Source organism: Papio anubis, chromosome 16 (genome assembly GCF_008728515.1).
Source record: "Papio anubis isolate 15944 chromosome 16, Panubis1.0, whole genome shotgun sequence".
In the NCBI taxonomy this organism is placed as follows: domain Eukaryota; kingdom Metazoa; phylum Chordata; class Mammalia; order Primates; family Cercopithecidae; genus Papio; species Papio anubis.
The window spans coordinates 68,458,853-68,474,094 of NC_044991.1; the positions used below are offsets into that span (position 1 = coordinate 68,458,853).

Here is a 15,242-nt window from a genome sequence, read left to right on the forward strand (position 1 = left end):
CTCATTGTGAAAAATACAGGATAAAAACCTACAAATTCAGTACTTTTATCAAAATTTACATTTCATCAAAACAGCAAGATAAATTTGAAAAATATTAATACATACATAGGCAAGACATTTCCTTACTTTGCATAAATATGCTCACATAAACAATCCATTCCTTGCCAAAATAGAGCCCTTCCAGCCCCCTGCTCCCCAACCTCCAAGGCAGGGTCTTGATCCACGGGTTAGAATCACTAAAATACAAGGAAATGTATCTGTCAAGCACCATTTGGATTCTAAGATGCAAGTAAGAAACCTAATCTGAAAGGGCTCACACGATAAAGGTGATATGCCGGCACATGCAAATGGAAAGTTCAGCGGCTTCAGGTTGAGTTTGAGTCAGTTGCTCTATGATGAAAACAAGGGCCTATTTTCTTTCTTTCTACTTCGTTAACCACATCCTAGGGGTAGCTTTCCTCATGACAGCAAGATAACTCCAGCAGCCCCAGGCTTCATGTCCCAAACATCCAGAAGGACACAGAGAGAGGGCTGTCTTGGAGAGGTCTATCAGAAGACTGAAGAGCCTTCTTTCGAAAGTCCTCAGCAAGCATGCTGATGGCCTGCACAGGTCACATGCCCAGCCATGAACAAACCCTCTTGGCGTGACTGCCACTGGGTTAATCACTGTTCAACAGGTGTGGGGTTTACCTGACTGGGCTTAAACAATCAAGATCTATCCCTGGAGCTGAGGGTGGGACCAATCCCTCTCCTACCAGAAGACAAAAACAAACATTCCCTGTTTCCTATGGAAGGGACTGGGGAGGGAGGGAGAAGAGACATTGTGAGAAGGGGAACAATTACAATGTCCTCCACCCTTCACCTGGCACTGAATTTGACCCTGTGATTCCCAGTATCAAGAGCAAATATGGAAATGTATTTTAAGGGACCCTATTTTTATCATTTAACAAAGACAAATGTTTATTCTTATACAGAGATAAATTCTTTTGAAGGGAAACTCAAGGAGAAGAATGTCTTGGAACCGTGTTTAAGAGAAAATGGGTAAAGCAGGAGGCTTAGTTTGGAAAGATGCAGTCACACACACTCAATAGGCCTTTTTTTTTTTTTCTGAGACGGAGTCTCGCTCTGTTGCCCAGGCTGGAGTGCAGTGGCCGGATCTCAGCTCACTGCAAGCTCCACCTCCCGGGTTCACGCCATTCTCCTGCCTCAGCCTCCCGAGTAGCTGGGACTATAGGCGCCCGCCACCTCACCCGGCTAGTTTTTTGTATTTTTTTTTTTTTTTTTGAGATAGAGTCTCGCTCTGTTGCCCAGGCTGGAGTGCAGTGGCACAATCTCGGCTCACTGCAACCTCTGCCTCCCAGGTTCAAGCGATTCTCCTGCCTCAGCCTTCCAAGTAGCTGGGACTACATGTGCGTGCCACCATGCCAGTCTAATTTTTTATTTAGTAGAGATGGGGGGGTTTTCCATGTTGGCCAGGCTGGTCAATAGGCCATTCCTACATGGATCCTCCAGAAGGCAGGGCATGGGAAAGTAAATCATAATCAAGTGAAGTTATTTTGGCAGAGGGCTGAGATGATATAGCTCAGATGCTTTCCCTTCAAATCATCGAACTTACTGCAAAGATTAGTAACTCACATATATCTTAGAACCCCTTTTTAAATGTTTGTTTTTGTAGGTACATGGTAGGTGTATATATTTATGGGTTACATGAAATATTTTGATACAAGCATGTGGGCATGTGATACATAATCACATCAGGGTAAATGAGGGATTCATCACCTCAAGTATTTATCCTTTTAATTATACTGTTATTTGTAAACATACAATTAAATTATTTTTTTACAATAGTTACCCTGTTGTGCTGGCAAATACTAGGTCTTATTCATTCTATTTTTTTGTACCCACGAACCATCCCTATTTTCCCCCCATTGCTCACCCTACTACCTTTCCCAGCCTCTGGTAACCATCCTTCTATCCTTCTACTCTCTATCTCCATGAGTTCAATTCTTTTAATGTTAGCTCCAACAAATAACTGAGAACATGCTACGTTTGTCTTTCTGCTCCTGGCTTATTTCACTTAACATAATGACCTCCAGTTCTATTCATGTTGTTGCAAATGACAGGATCGCATTTTTATGGTTGAATAGTACTTCACTGTGTATATGTACCACATTTTTCTTTATCCATTCATCTGTTGATGGGCACATAGGTTGCTTCCAAATCTTGGCTATTGTCAATAGTGCTGCAATAAACATGAGAGTGCAGATATCTCTTGGATATACTGATTTCCTTTTTGCGGGGTATATAGCCAGCAGTGGGATTGCTGGATCATATGATAGCTCTATTTTTAGTTTTTAGAGGAATCTCCAAACTGTTCTCCACAGTGGGAAATTCCATTCCCACCAACAGTGTACAAGGGGTCCCTTTTCTCCATATCCTCACCAGCATTTGTTATTTATTGCCTGCCTTTTGGATAAAGGTCATTTTAACTGGGGTGAGGTGATATCTCATTGTAGTTTTGATTTGCATTTCTGATAAACGATGCTGAGCACTTTTTCCTATGCCTGTTTGCCATTTGTATGTCTTCTTCTGAGAAATGTCTATTCAAATCCCTTGCCCATTTTTAATGGGATTATTAGATTTTTTTCCTGTCGAGTTGTTTGAGTTCTTTATACATTGATTATTAGTCCTTTGTCAGAAAGGTAGTTTGTAAATATTTTCTCCCATGTTGTGTGGGTTGTCCCTTCACTTTAATTGTCCCCCTTGCTGTGCAGAAGTTTTTTTTAACTTGAAGCGATTCCATTTGTTCATTTTTGCTTTGGTTGCCTGTGCTTGTCCAGGTATTACCCATGAAATCTTTGCCCACTTCTGTTTCACAGGTCTATGCGTCTGTTTTTATGCCAATATCATGCTGTTTTGGTTACTATAACTCTGTATAATTTGAAGTTAGGTAATGTGATTCTTCCATTTTTGTTCTTTTTGCTATGGATAGCTTTGGTTATTCTGGGTTGCCTGTGGTTCCAATATAAATTTTTGAATTGCTTTCTCTATTTCTGTGAAGAATCATTCATATTTTGATAGGGATTGCATTGACTGTACATTGTTTTGGGTAGTATGAACATTTTAATAATATTTATTCTTCCAATCCATGAATTAGACCCCTTATGTATCATATTTATAAAAATAAGCTCAAACACTTTAAAATCATGACCTCTAGAGTGTTTTAAATTATCAGATTATCCTCTGAGAGAGAGAGTGTGTGTGTGTGTGTGTACCTGTCATTTCAAATTTTAAAATATTTGAGTGTTACTAGATGCTCGGCTCTAAGAGACCGGGTACAAGGAGGAAGAGTTCAAAACCATAGTGTCTCTGCCCTCAAGAAATGTAACGACTACTACTTCCACCAACTGGATAAAATTATAGGATGTCAGGCACTGTGCTTTACATTTATTTTCTCATTTAATTTGATCCTCATAATAACCCTATGAGCTAAGTATCAACTTGATTTTCCAAATTGGGAAACCAAGGCTTGAATGACCAAGTCACTTGACTCAGTCACACAAGCAACAGACAACAGCTAGGATTCAAAGCCAGATATTCCCAATTCCAAAGCCTAGATCCTTAACCACAGTCAGTACATCTGGCTGACAAGAAAACACAAACATCCATTAAGAGTGAGGAGTAGAAAGAGTATATTTACAGTGAAGAGCTAAGTCCTGAGATGTGGAGTAAAGTGGCTTAGGAGAAATCAAAGAGTGTAAATAGGGTGAGGAGCCACCTACACAGCTGTTAACTTTGTGAACCCTATCAACACTGATGCCTAACTGATCATACACAATCTGTCTGCTGGCCTCTGACCCATGACCTACTAGTGTACTACGTCTTTAGCAACTGACAGAATGGAAAACCAATGACATTTTGACAGGCCTTAAGGCCTTTCAAAGTTATCTCCAAGGATGGAATCAGCTCTTTCCCTGATGTGGACAGACTTCCATTCTGTTCTAGAGATAAGGCCATATATGGAGGAAGTTTGAAATCCTCTGGCCAAATACTAGATAGTACTTCCATTGTTTAATAATTAAATGATTTTTATAACTCTGTCCCTAAGAGCATATGGCAATTGTCTTTGCCCACAGGATCAATTGTCACTAACCTTTTAGCTTGGTGGAAAAAGCTAAATGTCTTATAATGTCTGAACAAAACGTAATACCACTTCCTCTGTGCTTGTCTCCATGTACCAGAAAGTCATGGGTCTAAGTGGATGTGGTATCCCTCTCAGGCCTCAGCAGTCCCTTTACAAAGCAGCAGATTTCTGGGTACCCAGGTCAGGGCAGACCTCCCAACCTTCAGGGTATGATTCTAGGGTCCCAGTGTTCCAAGAGAGGGAGAAATATTTCCTCTATAAAATAGTGGGGGTCAGAAGTGTATGCGATTTCCCTTTGCTTCCATGAAATTAGGAGAAAGCACCAACACTTTCTACTAATTCCACAGTGAATAGGATGTGCTACCAGCCCAGCATCAGTAGGGTTTCTCTTCATACTCATGAAGCGTAATGGTGAGGTGGCTGCCTGGAATTAAGATTGCTGCTGTCAAGGTAGTAAGAAACAGTTTCAATTTTTCCCCATGAGCCAATTATTATCAGGGTCACGTCTGGAACCTGGGCTTCATTTTCTCGATTCAATCCATATTTGAATGACCACTATGGACCAGGTTCTATGCTAACATCTCACAGACTCAAACAATCTTAGGAAATGGATATTATTTCTGCCTTACCTATGTGGAAGCTAAATAAAGCTCAGGAAAGTTATATCTTTTATCACAGAGCCGGACAATTATAGTTGGATACCAGACTGAATCTCTTGACACTATGTTCTGGGCTGACTCCACTATGTGCCACTGACTCCCCTAGTGCCGAGGTTTGGGGCCTTATAATATTATTATATGATAACAACAATACATGGGATTTCAATGGTCATCCTCATAATCAAGCTCTTACTTTACTCTCAAAGGAGAAAGAATATATCATGTTGAAGGGGGCTATTAGAAGGCAAATGTGGTAAATGCTACAATGAATGGACACAAGCAGTTTAGAAACCCTATAGTGAGGATCAACTCTGACTGGAGTGAGAATGAAGGAAAACTTAAGAGATGTGAAGCCATCTACTGGGGAGGAGATGCTTTTGAGGTTAACAAAAGCTCTTAAACACGGAGATGGAAGCAGGCAAACACAAAGGGATTCGTGGACCACCCCTTACATCAGGGTTTCTCAATCTTTTTATTGACATTTAGAACTAGATAATTCTATGTGCTGGGGGGCTGTCCTGTAAATTGCAGGATATTTAGTAACATCCCTGACCTTTACCCACTAGATGCCAGTAGAACACACTGCCCCCAGGTCATGACAACCAAAAAGTCTCCAGACTAATATCCCCTGGGGCACACAGTCATCCCTAGTTGAAAACCAGTGCCTTTGGTGAAGATGTGCCAGAAACTGCAGATTGGCTCAATGTGGAGGCTGGGGAGGTGCAGAGTAGGAACAGGAAGCCATGAACCAAATAGGAAAGAGGGACAGATGTGTGACTCAAGTCCTCTCAGCAACTCCCTCAGGTATGGACTCTGACTACCTTAAAGCAAATGGAGAGCCAGGCACAGTAGCTCACACCTGTAATCCTACCACTTTGGGAGGCTGAGGCAGCAGGATCACTTGAGCCCAGGAGTTCAAGACTAGCCTGGGCAATACAGTAAGGCCCTGTATATATATATTTTTAAAACACATATTTTAAAAAAAGACAAATGGAGGCAAATGAGATCCCATGATGGGGACCCTTTGATGAATGTCCAGTAGGACCCTGACTGGGAGTAGGACATCTATAAGTGGAGAGGATGGATTCTAGACCCAGGCAGCTTGGAAGAGAAAAACCCTTACTCTTTCTCCTTTCAGTAAATCAAAGAAAGAGAAGACAACAAGGGGGAATGCTAATAGAATAGTCATAATGAACCTGGAATTCCCACGCCTATTTGGGAGGACTGGAGGGGAACTGGATAAGGCGAAATATTGATTTGTGCTGTTTCTGTGACTGCAGTGCCATCCTTACCTTCTCGGGCCATCTCCTATTCCCTCACCTCTCACCCTTGGAAGGGTTTTGGCCCAGGAAAAGCAAAAGGAGTTGGCATACTTAGTCCTGGGAGGGAGGAAGGAAGGAAAGAAGAGAAGGGAGTAAAGATGAGAGTATTCTGACATTCAAAATTGATCTATTAATAGTGTTCACAAAAGGGACCATATTTCCCAGTAAAAAGAAAACAAGGTAATGCTGGGGCTGGGGATGGGGGTTGAGGAAAGGGAAGGGGCCAAGAAGTAAATGTTTACAAAATGCCCACTGAGTGTCAATTCTGGGCAAGGCACATTGCATGAGTCACCACCTTCAATTTTCACGGCATCATGTAATACCTATGTATGAAGTGGTTATAACAAGCTCCTTTCTATACAGAAGGAAAGTGAGGTTCGGAGGCATCTTCACAGACTGAGAGACCTCCCACCGTGGCCAGGGGCTCCGGGCTTGTCTGGCAGACTCCTCCATGATGTGCCTCCTCACACTTCAGCACCTACAGCCTCTTGCCCCATGCAAGCTGTAGCTGCCTGCTTACTCGTCTGTTTGCTCTGAGATCGTCAGGGGCTGTGTTTTGAGTTCTGGGACTCTAGCATTTCCTTATGTGCCAGGCACAGGCTCCACTGATACAAAGAAGAGAGCAAGAGTTAATGCTGAGGTGAACAAAGGACCCGCAGAAGTCCAGCTGTGTGAATTTGCAGCGGAACTAATGAGCACACCCAGTTACATAACTGCCTCTCCTGCTCTGCTCCTGTGCTCAGCAGCCACTAGAGGAAAGCAGGGCTTTCTTTCTTTTCCTGTGCTATATATAATTCCAACTGTTTGGGCAGGGAAGTGTGCTACAGCTCCACAGCTCAGTTACATTAGATCTTAATTTTTTCTTAAAAACCTAGCAATTTCTACCAGTGATGCCACAAAGATAATAATACAGTAATCTTAAGATTGAGATACTTTACCCACATTTCCTGCACTTTTCTACCTTGAAAACACTCATTATTTCTGGTTCTACTTTGAGAAGCAGCAAGCAAGGAAAGGGTGAAAATGTGAGATGCTAAAGAGACAGCTTGCAACATTCCGTAACTACAGCCCTTCAATGCTGGAACCTCAAGTCTTCAATATCAAATGGAACAGTACTTCCCCTTGGTAACTAACTAGGAGCTGATCCATTAACCAGGAATATATTTTTGATATAGAGTAGGCCAGGTTTGTTTTTGGTTCTTTTGCACCTCCTTTCCTAGGCCCTAACCCCAGACTCCATGACCTCATGAATGTAGAATGAATGAATGCTGCATAAAGAGAATCATTCATTTGTCCTGGGACTTCACTGAAGATGATTTTTGCTTCGTAAGCCTCTTCTTCAGATATAAAACTAAAAGGTATGTTTTCTGAGACCTGTTAAAGCACACATTTACTAAACTTACATTAAGTTCAGGTCAGTCCTAAAAGGTTCTCTAATTTCTGAAAGCCATGTCTGTTATTCTAATGCGAATTGTTACACGCACAGACACACCTTGAACATTTTAAAATTACATTTCTTTAAGCATACTCACTCACTCACACTTTTTGCCAATTTGGTTGGGCTTTCCCCTAAACCAATTCTTCTAAAATGGTGAGATTTTAACAAATAAAATGATACAACTGATGTTTTCATAGGGTAATAGGTTAAGAAGAAAAAACTCCAGGCTTTTGAAATACTAATTTTATCAGCATTAATACTAATATCTAGGCCTGGTACAGTGGCTCACACCTGTAATCCCAGCACTTTGGGAGGCTGAGGTGGGTGGAACATGTGAGGTCAGGAGTTTAAGACCAGCCTGGCCAACATGAGGAAACCCCATCTCTACTAAAAATACAAAAATTAGCCAGGCATTGTGGCACACACCTGTAATCCCAGCTACTCAGAAGGCCGAAGCAGGAGAATCACTTGAACCCAGGAGGCAGAGGTTGCAGTGAGCCGAGACTGTGCCACTGCACTCCAGCCTGAGGGACAGAGCAAAACTCCATCTGAGGGAAAAAAAAAAAAAAAAAAGTAGTATCTAAATATTAGCAGTACTATGATTTATAGACATGAACTCTTATAAAGAGTATGTATATGGCTGGGAATGGTGGCTCACGCCTGTAATCCTGGCATTTTGGCAGGCTGAGGCTGGCAGATCGCTTGAGCCTAGGAGTTTGAGACCAGCCTGGACAACATGGCGAAACCCTGTCTCTACAAAAATATGAAAATTAGCTGGGCACTGTGGCATGTGCCTCATGCTGGCAGTTTCAGCTACTCGGCAGGGCTGAGACAGGAGGACTGCCTGAACCCAGGAGGTCGAGGCTGCAGTTAGCCAAGATCATGCCACCGCACTCCAGCCTGGGTGACAGAGGGAGAACCTGTTTCAAAAAAGAAAAAAAGAGTACATACACATTTTGAGACTTGCTTAACACTGGGCAGCTCAGTAATACCAAGTACTAGTCAAGGGTGGTATGTCACTGTGTTCAGAGATGGATGAACCTGGGTTATAATCTGGACTCAGCTACTTCCTCGTGCAGGTCATTTGGGTCTTGGGCAAAGTATTGAACCTCCCAAACCTCAGTTCTCTTTTGCACAATGGAAATCATCTGAATACAGACAAGAGGGCCCACTATAAAAATTAAACAACACAGTCTGTATGGAAGTGTCTTTAACAGGAGAATTAAGTAGCAGGCTCAGGCTTTTTGCATCCTTCCTCTTCCCCTCCACTCCCCAGTCACCAACTTGCGCCCTGAGTAAGGTTTACGGCGCACTATCTGTCTCCTGTGGCTTGTAAACCTCTGCAGTAATTTCAGCAATCTACATTGCCTGTACCCTCCCCTCCCTGTAGGCTCCCCTGAATCACAACCATATGTGCCTTTCCAGAACACAGATCATTGTCTTCAGTGATTCCCTGCAGGACAAAGTCTGCCCACTTCAGCCTGGTGTCATCGTCCTGTCGCAGTCTGGTCCAACCCACCCTTTCTGAACAGTTCCTTACAAACCCACATCTTCCCACCTCAACTCTGCCTAGGCCATTCCCCTGCTTCGAGCTCTTACAGAGCTCCCATGGCCTACAGTATAAATTCCTAACTGTCTCAGATGGCATTTGAGACCCATGGTATCAGGTCTCCACACCTCCCCCAGTTTCACTGTCTGCTACTCGTTTCCCTCCTTATACTTTACACCCAAGCATAAATCTACTTATAGTACCTGAAACCCCATGCTGGGTCATCACTCTTCAGCTTTACATACACTCCTCTCTCTGAGACAAGAATACTCTTCTCCTCTCATCCATTTGGAAAACTCTTCAACAGACTTCAAACCTCTCTCAAATGCCTCTACTTCTGTGATACAGTCTGTCCAGAACTGTGTCTTGTACGTTTTTCTACTACTTTGCACCTGTGCCTGTCATACAATGATTTCTCAGGGTTTTTTTTTTTTTTTTTTTTTTGTAATTCACTGACCATTATTAATGTCTTCTCTGCTAGAAGTGTAACACTACTCAGCTTTGCAGAGAAGTTACTTGGGAAATGTTTGCATTGCTGAACAGAGGCAGCTTCCAATCTCATGGGAAGATCAGATGAAATGCAGGGGATACATGCTACAACACAGTCAAGAGGACTGAAAGCAGGCAGCAGGAGAATTTCTACAATATTCCTGTTTAAAATGTTAAAATGTTGGTGACTGCCAGAGCTCAGGAAAAGAAAATTTTCTGATGTGGTTATAGCTCACTCTAACAAGTCAATTACATTGACCTAAAGCCCGTGGAGCTCAAAACTGTATTTCTCTCCCCAAGACCTCATTCTTTTATAAAGCTCCCTCCCCTGTGGAATGAATGTGGGCAATCGCTTTTGCAGTTTTTGACGATGCCAGTTTATGGCTATGTTTTTCTGTTCACTGAACTGGCTCATTTCTTCAGGAGAACAAACTGTTCTCCACTGAAGCAGGAATTGGCTGGGTTCTAACAAAAAGATTTTTCCCCCCTGACAGTGTTTTTGCAAAAGACCCAAGTCAATTTATAGCCAAGTAACAAAAGGTCAGAAAGGTTAGTCAAGCAATGGGCGTAATTCCTGTGTGTCACAGCCAATAAAGGAAATGGGTGGGAATAAATAGTATGCAATTTTAACCTGAAATTATTTGTGCAAAACTATTCTTGTAAACTATACAAAATGACCCATGACTTCCACTATAAAGGATTTCTCACTCTGACTTTTTTAAAGGCACATTTACTTTGGAAGAACGGAGATGACCTCAAATTCCTCATTCACAAATGGAAAATGTTAAAAACTTTCTTCACACTAATATAAGAAAAACTTGGTCATCGCTTTGCAGCCCTGAAACAGAAATGTTCACATAAAAAAATAAATATCTCATACTTAAGTCACAATTAAAAACAATTTGCATGACTGAATTTAAAATAAATTGCAAAATTCCCTTGCCAAAAGGGAAACAATATTGACCAAAAGAATAGGCCAAAAAAGACCCTATGAAAGTGACAGTTCATCTGTTTTAATCGTGCTAAAAGTGTAACAAACTACTGCATTATTCAGTGAGCATAAGAACAAGAAAAGCCTGCCTGTAAAGCAGACACGAAGAACTGACATCACCAGCCAAGCAAGCGGAAGGCAGATGAGTAATAGCCTGTACTGGGCGGCCAACCAGGCCCCGGCCCATGAGTCTGTGGAGTAAGAAAGCCTTTCAGATATCAAGGCCGTTGGGAGGCCTCCTTCCCCCAGTTCTCCAATACAAAGTCTAATCTACTCACCATTTAAAACAATCTTAGCATCCAAAAGATGAATGGTTAAATAGAACGCTGTCACCGTTCAGACAAGATAGTGTAAACCCATTTCTCCCCCTACCTCATTGTAAGTACAACTCTAAATCCTTAAAATAACACAAAAGGCAACCAAAGGAGAAGTCTGAAAGAAAAATGAAGGTAAATTACTTAGGGACCCAGGATTGGAGGAACAACACAGCAGCACATCTTATGACCACACCCTCATTCAATAGAAGAAGGTGGCCAAGGCTGTTTCCCAACCCCCAACCTAGCAACAGAGGGCAGCAGAGGATTGAATGGGAGTTCTGCTGACAATACCAGGCCAGCTGGAAGCACCAACAAGGGGGATAGCTCAGGACCCCACTAACAATAAAGCATAACAATAAAGCAGTCTGGGAAAACACGTTTGCCCCCGACTACAGGGCCTCCAGGAAGCATGCTTCATCCCAGCAGGATGGAGACTCCCTCCTCTACCTAGATACCAGGGAGCATGGCCTAGGGAAACTCCTTACCCCCATCAGACAGCACCAACAGGCACTAGTGGGAGCCATGGCAGTACCAGATAAACCAAGTGGACCAAGAGTACTGCAAAGGCTCTGAAAAGTAAATCATCATTGGAACCACAAGAGTAAATCCCAACTCACATGCTAAATCTGAACAGTGTGACTGCCTGCTAAAATGGAAGATTTAAATAGGACCCAGACTCTCCTAATAGGCAAAATGTCCAAAGTAGATTTAAAAGATCACCTGTCGGCCAGGTGTGGTAGCTCACGTCTGTAATCCCAGTACTTTGGGAGGCCAAGACGGGTTAATCATTTGAGGCCAGGAGTTCGAGACCAACCTGGGCAACATGGCAAAACCATGAAGATGGACTGAAACAGAACCTCCAGCACCTGTAAAACAATAGCAAAAGATCCAATATTCATATGACTAGAGTCCCAGAAGGAGAGAAGAAAAAGAGAAGGGCTGAAAGAGTATTCAAAAAGATAATGACTGAAAATTCCCCAAATTTGGTGAAGGACGTAAACCTACAGATTCAGAAGGTAAACATATCCCAAATAGGATAAACTCAAAGAAATCCATACCAAGACACATCTTAATTATATTTCTGTAAATTAAAGACAGTAACTCTTGAAAGCAGAGAACAACAACATAATACCTATAAGGGGACATCACTTCAAGTGACAACAGGTTTTTTATCTAAAACCAGGGAGGCTTGGCCGGGCACGCTGGCTCACGCCTGTAATCCCATGACTTTGGGAGGCCAAAGCAGGCGGATCATTTGAGGTCAGGAGTTTAAGACCAGCTTGGCCAACACGGTGAAACCCCGTCTCTACTAAAAATAAAAAATAATAATAAATAAAATTAAAAAATAAAACCATGGAGGCCAGAAGGAAGTGGCACAACATTTTTATGGTTAAAGGAAGTTCTTCAAACAGAAAGGAAATGATTAAAAGAAGTATTCTGAAGCATCAAAAGGGAACAGAAAACAACAGAAAAGGCAGAAATTGGGAGATATATATATATAACGATTATCCTCCTGTAGTCCCAGCTATTTGGGAGGCTAAAGCAGGAATAGTGCTTTAGTTCAGAAGTTCACCTCTACCCTGGACAACATAGCAAGACTCTGTATCTTTAAAAAAAATTAAAAATTAAAAGCGGGAATGTAAAGGGACCTGGATGGAAATCAGGTTTCCACATTTCACTCGAAGTGGTAAAATGCTGATAATGGTAGACTATAGTAAGTCACACAGGTATACTGTAATACTCAGAGCAACTGCTAAGAAAATGATACAAAGAAATACACTAAAAAAACACCATTACAAAGTCAGGATAAAAACCTCTCAAAATGTTCAAGTAACCCAGAGAAAGGCAAGAAAAGAAATAAATAATAAAATGGCAGATTAAAGCTCTAATATGTCAATAATTAGTTTAAAGGTAAATGATCTAAATTCACCAACTAAAAGGCAGAGATTGGCAGAGTAGAATAAAAATACAACCCAACTATAAGCTGTTCACAAAAACCGACTTCAAATTCAACAACATAGATAGTTACATATACATATTTATATATAACATGGCTTTACACTGTATGTAAGCAATTTCTAAATAAATATCTAAAAGGAATGATATCAAGATATCACTAAAGGAATCTCAATTATCTTCATTATTCTTTCCTATGTTTTTCAGATTATCTACAATAAGAAAGAATGGCTTTTATAATTTAAAAAAATGGTTTTTTCCAAGTAAAGCAGTCCATTCGAGATAACCGTATTGCTGCCTAGGGAGGAGGAAATAATCTTTAGCATTGGTAGCCACCATTAATGTGGATCTTTCTACTGATGAGTTGGCTGTCTACCCCTGCCTTACGCTCCAAAAGACCAGAGGTACAAGGCAGAAGGCCCGAAAGACCAGGAAATGTCCTCTTTTCAAGCTTTGGGTATGGGATCCAGGGAGTAGAGGCTGGGAGAGGGAAATGAGAAGTTAGGGAGCAGAGGGATAGGGGGCAAGGGGTAAAGAGAAGACAGTGCAGACAGCAGAGCAGGACTACTGGATGCCTGCCTTACTTCTAGTGGTTTCCAGAGTCATTGCTCTAGGTCTTCTCAGGCCTCGCCACTGAGCTAGTTCCTGTGTTTTCTTAATCCATCACCCGAGACCATGTGAACATGTCTTAGTCCCCTTTGGCCCAACAGAGCCAAATCCAGGTATCACCCCGTGATGCTGGTGGCCACAGCCCAGAAGAGGGAAGTCTTCCATTTTATACTGCCAAGTAAGTCTAACTCTAACATGCCCATCTTCTTTTATTTTTCAGTTTCTCCCTAACTTTATCCAGGAGTCTTATAACAGTTTTCCTACCATATAACATGCCCAATCCCTTTTCTGACATTTTAAGTAAGAAATCCTAAAGTAATCTTCAGTTCTTCCTCACCCATTATTTATATATACAATCTATTATTATAAAGGAGACAACACAGAATGTAGAAGGTAGATTTCTAAAGTCCCCATTAGAGGTTTATAATTCTTTTACAAAATACTATCTTTTCTCTTCCTTAACACAACAAACAGACCCATTAAAGTCAAAACTGAAAACTCTGACCAGGAGTCTGTTATATATGAGATGCCTCCTTGTTGAGGTTGCTATAGTCCTAATTAACAGTTGACAGGACATTTCAAGACTTCTCACTCTTATCACCAGTCCTGGAAAAGTTGTCTTTTTCTGTAACTTAGGACATGGAATCCCACCTCTAGGGCCACACAGGATAACTCAACGCCAACCTTGACCTTAAGGCACTTTACAAGGACTGCAGGACTATTTTAGTGCCCCAACTCTTGCCATCTCTCATGGTCAAAGTACCAATAAAAAGAAACACAATTTTACAAATACTTCAGTGTATATTAAAATTTGAGACCACATTCACAGTTAAAATAAGCTTTTATTTTACCTGTTGTCTTGACTTTTGGGGCTGTAGTAAAAAAAAGTATGGACTTGGAGTATAAGTGTCCCTATTACTTATTAGCTACATAGCTTTGTAGCCTGTCTATAAAATGGAAATAATTATGTATATCCTTTGTAAGGACTGAATAATATATTACTTATAAAAGTTCCAGGTGGTCTCCTGGTTCCATTTAATATTCCTATTTTGGTTTTTCTTTCTTCCATCTGCTTCTCATTTACGTTTTCTTCTTGTATTTTATGGACCAGAGTGAGTCACTTTAAATTCTGGTAGAACAGGATGGCATATGAATATACAATATAAAAATAGTGGATATTCCTCTGGAGAGTAGGGGTGGGCACTGACTGGGAAGGGACATGACGAAACTTTCTAGGTAATGATAAGTGTCTGGGTTCTATAGGTGTATTCATTTGTCAAAACCAGGCCCATATACAGTTAAGATTGAATTACAATAAAATGTACACATCTTACTTCCAAAGAAAAAAGCCTATAAAAAATAATTACCTCTACTTAGCAATAAAACATGCTGAAATAGTGAGGGGGGGGAATATATCAAAAATACTATGACAGATGACTAGATAGAGGGAAAGCAAAATCAGTAAAATATTGATGGCTGAAAACTGGTAGTGGGTATATGGTTGTTTACGGTAATAATCTTTCAACTTTGCAATATGTTTGAAAATTTTTATAATAAAATATTGGGAAAAAAACTCCTACTGAAAAAAAAATGGAAGGTACTCAATACTTGTTAGTTTTCAGCCGGGCGCAATGGCTCATGCCTGTAATCCCAGCACTTTGGGAGGCTAAGGCAAGAGGATTGCTTGAGCCCAAGAGTTTGAGAACAGCCTGGACAACATCGCAAGACCCCGTTAAAAGAAGGGAAGGAGGGAAGAAGAAAGGGAGGC

At 41.3% G+C, this 15,242-nt stretch overlaps 1 protein-coding gene across 12 annotated transcripts in view; it reads right to left on the reverse strand.

The window, feature by feature from the left end:
• Positions 1-15,242, reverse strand: part of ZHX3 (zinc fingers and homeoboxes 3) — a 137,139-nt gene that overhangs the window by 55,597 nt on the left and 66,300 nt on the right. The window contains exon 1 of one of the 12 annotated variants that reach the window (XM_021921054.2): positions 6,096-7,899. The exons of the other annotated variants lie outside the window; for them this stretch is intronic. The gene's annotated coding sequence lies outside the window, so the exon portion shown is untranslated. Of the gene's footprint in view, positions 1-6,095; positions 7,900-15,242 lie in introns of those variants that run through there. 12 annotated transcript variants of the gene reach the window in all.